Below are 7018 nucleotides of genomic sequence, written 5' to 3'. Positions count from 1 at the left end.
AGACATTAAAATTATTAGGTCTTTATTATCCCAAATAGCAAGGTGAATTAAGAAATGCATGAAAAGCTGTCTTTTCTTGTTTATTTTATCAAGGTGCAAGGGCAAGTCAAAGAATTAAGTCTCAAAGTGTCTAATTCAACACTTCCTGCACAGGTTCAACCCTGTAGAGTCTGACCCATCAAAAAATGGCTGAAGGTTTTTTTTTTTTTTTTTTTAGACCCAGATAATAATTGACCCCCTAAGCAAATCCACAAAAATATTGCTTCATCATGTTGGTTTTGATTGTGATTAATATCATTTTTCATTATTGCTATTATTATATTTATTTATTTATTTATTTATTCATTATATTTATTTATAAATATATTTATTTATTTATTATTTATTTATGTATTATATTTATTCATTTATAAATATATTTATTTATTTATTTATTTATTTATTTATTGTATCATATTTGACACATAGGCAGTTTTTCGGAAAGTATGTAAATATTAGTAAGAAGTAGCAAATGTGCTTTTTTTCCAAGGTAGAAAATACTTTTTGTTTGTTTGTTTGTTTTCTTTTTTTTTTATCATGAAAATTTAGATGTTATTGTTACTGCAACTTTTAAAGATTAGCAATAATTTTCCTGGGGAAAACAAAATGTGCGGATGATTTAGTGAGAGCAGTCATTTTGAAAAGGGACCCAATACAATTTTAGCTGCCTGTAGTGGAATGATAGTCCTCAAGTTTTTTTTTTATTTTTTTATTATTATTTATTTATTTTTATTTTTTTTATTTTGAAGAAACCATTATGTTGACGAGTAAAAAGTCTTTGGAAGTCATGCATTAAATATGATGCATTGGTTTTAAAGGGTTAAGACTGTTAACGATTGCACTTTCCTCAAGAAGATGCTTAGTACACTCGACTACAATGTTCTTCAACAGCTAATGGCTGAAATACAAAAGTCTGCCTCTTGTCCGTCATGGCACTGGATCAGATTGGTTTCCATTCAAGTTAACGTGTCAACTTATACTGGATCTGCTCTGTTACAGTCCTGCTTCATGGCTGGTCCAGATGCCAGAGCTGTAGCATGTCAATTCAATGTGGGAAGATCAAGTAGGACAGGAAGAAGTGCACAGGAAGTACCTGAAAACACACAGTGACTTTCAAAATAAAACGCACTGTGTCACAAACCGGATCTTATTTAGCTCGACCACAACAACAAACAGACATAACGAGCCGAGCCAGACCAGGACTTAACAGGTGTGAGGTTTCACAGCCCAACATGAACGTTGATGGGCTTATCAATGGAGTGAGTCAACAAACTCAGTCAACATACAATGAAGTGGAGCCGAACTCCAGATGGAACTGGTGTATTTAAGGCGCAACTGTGCATATCACCAACAGCCTGACCTGACTGCTTGTAGGAGTGTTTCAAACTGTTTCTGCAAAGTACAAGGTGTTTTTTTAATGAAAACAGGAGAGGACAATCTCTTTTTAAAAATAAATATCGTCCAACATTCAGACAAGGCCTGAAACAGAAGCTCCCTCCAATTTGAAGTATGAACATTTCTTTCCTAATAACAGTTTCTAAGAGGCTAGTTTTTTCTTTCTGTCCTGTTTTTCCAAAGCCGACCTCCCCCGTACTCCTCCTCATCATGAAGACTGCACTTCCTCTCCTCTGTTCCCACACTAATTCACACGATCCCCACAGAAGTGACTGAACTCACTTTACAACAACAATGAATAAAGACAAAAGCATCAACCAAGATCCAAGCGCTTTAGCACCTGAACCCCGGAGAGGACAATAAACGTCACGTGGTTATTTATAGCGCTGTATATGGAGAATGTCCAATTCCCTTCTCCGCAGTAACACACTGCATCTGCTAACAGCATCAGAGGAAAAACCCTCTCGCTGCGTCTGAGAGGGTCTGAGGGTCTGAGGGGGTGAAAATAGAAAAGTGCGTCGTGTCAGCTCATCTCTGTGCCACTGTACACTTTCTATTAACTTACACTTTAAGCTCCTCGTAACCCAAACCCGGGCCAACTGCAGGCCCCACTGCCCTGCAGGGCCCAGGACTGAGAGTTATTTATATCTAACACTCACCTTAACAAGTGCCAAGAGAGCCCACCACACAGCTCGCATTGACTCCATCATACTGTGCATGAGCTGGACAGAGATCACTGCCTTAAAGATGAACAACTGCTGTAAACCACACAATTCAGGCAGAATCACACAAGAAGGAGAGCTGCTCTACGGACTGTAAAGACCATGTTTAGATTCAAAACGTACCCATAAAGCAGTGCAAAAATGACTGATTTAATATTTCACACAGTCGAGGCAGATGTCTGTCTAAATGAGTCTGGTTCTGTCCGAGGTTTCTGCCTGTTAAAGGGAAGTTGTTCCTCTCCATTGTAACTTGCTAAATGCTGCAAAGTCCTGTACTCATGGTGGGTTAAGATGAGATCAGGCTCCTTATCTTGTCTTGATGTTGGGTTTCTGTTCATACATTTTTTTTTATTAACATTAACAGGTAAATTGATTGAGTATTTTACCGCTTCGACAAAACATTGCATAACTAATGTTTTTTTTTTTTTTCCAAAATTTGGATGTTTATAAAAGGGAACAATGCAATATCTTTTGATTTAGTTCTCACATATAAGTTCTCTTCGGAAGAGGATTAGGACCACTGGAAAAAAAACGAAAAAAACAGCCAAAAATAAATAAAAAAGGTATAAAAATAATGATAAAATGAAAAAATAAAATAGCATGAAAAATAAAATAAAATAAAAATAAGAATTAAAATAAAATTTAAAATAAAATAAAATAAAAAAAATAAAAAATAAAATAAAAATAAAATTGAATAAAATAAATTCAAAATTAAAATAAAATAAAATAAAATCAATTTAAAAATAGAATTTAAATTAAATTTAAAAAATTACACTATTTTTTTTTTCTTGGGAAAAAAAGGTCAGAATTCTGGGATTAAAGACAGTATTCTAACTTGTTTTCCCAGATTTCTGACTTTTTCTCAGAATAGGCCTGTACATGCAAGTGTAATGTATAATATTGAATGTTTGTCGTCAAATTATCGGTGCATTTTTGTCGTTGCTGTGCAGTACTTTTTTTTGGTAACTGGATATGCCTAAGTCACTCCAGTCCAATGGGGAAGTGATCGGGCATAGAGAGAAAAGTCAGAATTCTGGGAAAAAAAAAGTCCAAACTCTGAGAAAAAAAGTCTGATTTCTGACTTTTTTTTCTCAGAAAAATTGTAAAAAATAAAAAAAATAAAAAAAATAAGACCCTTTTTTCTAGTGGCCCTTGTCCTCTTTCATAGCTCTCAGAGTGTTACATTTAGTGTGTAGCTGTGTGGAAATGTCAGGATAAGAAAAACTTAACATCAGAATCTTCTCAAAAACATTGTTAGTGATTTTTGAGAACAGTCAGTACGGACTCGAGTTAGGACACAGGATTTAGTGATGATGATTCTCCTGAAAACCTCCTGGAGCTGTGAAATAGAAGAGGAGAGGACAGTGTGTCGTGTTTGGAGAGTGTGTCTGGAGATGCGTTGGTGTTGGTGATGCAGCTGGTGAAAGGCCTCTCACAAAATCGGCGTCTGGGTATCTGAGAAAGTGTGGATGTGGTGTGAAAGTGTTGTGAACGTGACAGATCTGGGCGTGCTGACAGCGGCGGCGCTCACGGCCGCCTGTGGCTTCCTTCAGTTTCATCAGCTCTGACAACGGGCTGCTGTTCAGACCTGATCCTGTATCCAGATACAGTGTGGGCGCAGACTGATCCAGATCCAGTTGTTCTTTTAAAACTGGGTAAAATAAACCAAGGCTGGGTTAACTCCTGTGTCTCACAGACTAACTCAGCAGCTTTCAACATCGTTCTCATGCTAATGGTTTTTGGAGTGTTGACCTTTCTCTGAGCTCTTTTTGAAGCATCTGAGGTTTAGTCAGACACCCCATCTCTACTTTTGTCAGCTTAAACCACACAACAAATATTTTTCCTGTTTTTCTCAGATGCTGTCAACAGTTTTGGAGACTAGAAGTCTAAAAGTCTTGCTGAGTGTGTTGGTTACACATCTCTGTTAAAGAAAAAGTGTCAGGAGTTGCTTTTGTTTGGTTTCATGTTTTGTTTCCAACAGCGAAAAATCTCATTATCTGTCCAAAGCTGCCAAACAGAAATCATTTGGCACAATCTGTTGATTCTGGGGCAAAACTAAAGCAAGAAAAAAAAAGAGGGAGTGAAGTTTTTAACAGTTTTGATGTTGATCTTGAAAAAGTCTCCCTTCTAGATATATGCCTGATAATAATCCACACTTTAAAATGAGATTATCAGAGCCAATATTGCTGGTTACAGGTTATTTCAAAATGCTACTTCTTAGCTTCCAGGTCGAGTTGGGCAGGACAACACCACGACAGCTGACAAAGTTTAAAAGTGAGAAGAGAGATCTGTGTTTTTATCTGCTGAAAATGATTTCTGTGATTCATTTTGTAGTGATGGTGGACACTGGATCCTAACTGTCAGACAGAAAAAGGACAGAAGAGCAGAAGAAAGATAAACAGGAGAGAGATAGAGCACAAGCTAAAGGCTAAAAGGGCTAAACTGTTTGTGCTAATATTGATTCCAACCCACAGTCAGCAGTTATTCTGCAGTGGTCTGTTCAAACTTGAGAGTCTATCAATAAAATGAAGAGTGAGGTTACGTTAGCTCTGATTGGTAGATGACTGGCAGGACATAACCAGGATTCACTAACGTTACACTTTACAGACATGTCTCAGAGCACCGGGCTGCCGATAGCACTACATTTAGCCGGCTACTAAACTACGTACAAACTAAGAGTGTTTACTTGTTGTCACATTAGCCTAAAGATACGTCAGAGCACCGGGCTGCCGATAGCACTACATACAGCCAGCTGCTACAATGTTTGCTTGATGTCACATTTCAAACCGTAGCGCTACATAACTGTACTGATAACTACCTTACCACGGTTCTTGCATCCAGTAAAAAGTTGTCTTGAACAATTAAAATGTGTTTCCATCTAATCTCCATTTAATTCCAAAACAAACGCACGCCTCGCTAAAAGTATTTTACAACAGTGTGCGGAAACTCCTGGCCAGAAGTGGCGAGGTAGTTACATTAAAACAGATCCTCCTCACAGCATCTTTAATGAACAACAACAAAATTAAAGTAATGTATAGCTAGCCATCTCAAGACCCGACCCTCAATCTTCTCAACGTGTGGTAAGAAAACAAATGTAAGATGAGCATCTCACACTGCGAGCTAAGCTTGTGTCGGCCTGGGAACAAGAGGTGAAAACATCCCCACACTGGACATTTCTCCTCCACCCTCGCTCTTTGTTTTGCAGCTTTTTCCAGAATAGAGTCAGCTGAATGTGGCCTTTGAAATCTGGAGCAGCGAACATCTGCAGATCGAGCGCAGTGAATGCCTCTTGTCCAAACTGTGACTAAACAAAGGTTATAATCTACTTACATCATTTAGGCTCTGTCACACACAAATGTGCAAATTGATTTTACACCAAAGTATTCATGTCATGTGCAATTCCACTGCCATAACATGCACTTGTGTTTCACACACATGCAGCCGTCTGTGGGTACCAGCTTCAAAAAGTGTGTGTATGTGTGTGTTGATGTAAATCATTTCAGCACAGCTGCAGTCTGCTGCTCTATCTATCCTCAGATAAGCCTTCTCAAATCTCCCTTCAACCATCATGTGGCCTCGCAGCGCTCACGGCCTGGCTGCCTCTCAAACCTCTCACGTCTGTGCCTGTGTGTGTGTGTGTGTGTGTGAGTAAGTGTTCGCCCCTGTGTGTTTAAGAGAATGAGCAAGTGTACAGGATGCTTGAGAGCAAATGTGGGTTTGAGGGAACGTGTTAGTGTGAGTGAGTGTGTGATTATCGGTGTAACAGGTACTCACTAATCCTGCGAGCTGCCGAAGAATTATTAACTCACTTTCTCCAAGTATAAGCAGCTGATTAGACGCCACTTTCTCTGCGTAATTTAAATACCACGTCACCTCCACTTCATCTGTCTGTGAATATGACAGGATTCATCAACGTTATAATTATGGATGGGTACCGAATTAGGTACTTTCACTGCAAAAACTGAAATCTTATGAAGTGTTTTTCTCTTGTTTTTAGTAAAAAATGTCTTTTTAGACCTGATATGAGCCACATTCACCTGACTAGTCTAGAAAAGAGTCTTATTTCAAGTTATTTAAAGACAAAAAATGAGGTCTAAATTGCCTGTTACAAGTTAAAAAAAACAGCCAGTGGGGTAAGAGAAATTAGAACAATGCCTTAATACAGGCACATTTCTCCTACCTCACTGGCAGATTTCTTTTTACTTGTTACAGGCAGTTAAGACCTCATTTTTGTCTTGAAATCACTTAAAATAAGACATTTTTCTGGACTGGTCAGGTGAATGTGGCTCATATTAAGTATAAAAAGGCATTTTTCCTGATAATAAGACAAAAACACTTAGTGAGAGTTCAGTTTTTTTGCAGTGTTTATAGGTACTGACTGAACTCTGTCTGTAGTACCTGGTACCGAGTCTTGTAAAATAAAAAGGTATCACATTTAGGGCGCGGTCACACTGACCATCCAAACCGTGCCGTGCTTAAGGAGCACTGTTCCCCAGCTGGAGAGTACGGCCAGTGGTCACACTACCCCTACATGAACCAGACCTTTATCGGGTATCACACACACACACACACACGCATGGCCCGTTTACATGAAGCATGATCTCATCAGAGTCAGCACAATGAGACAGAGAGCACTGCTACAACTTCAGAGACTTTTGCACTTATGGTAAGACATTTTGGCCCGACACAGCTCTCTAACACCCCGCTTTGTTTAAAATGATTGTCGAGAGATGCCCTCCCGGTTATTAGGGATGAGTACCGATTAAGGTACTTTTATCGGTACCTGGTACCGACCGAATTCTGTCAAAAGTACCGGGTACATATCCACTTTAAAACAAAAAGTACCACATTTAGGTACCTAA

Source organism: Halichoeres trimaculatus, unplaced genomic scaffold (assembly GCF_033239565.1).
Source record: "Halichoeres trimaculatus isolate MK-OKI-2021-1 unplaced genomic scaffold, fHalTri1.1 fHalTri1_scaffold_19, whole genome shotgun sequence".
NCBI lineage: Eukaryota > Metazoa > Chordata > Actinopteri > Labriformes > Labridae > Halichoeres > Halichoeres trimaculatus.
Note: the sequence above shows the minus strand (reverse complement) of the source record.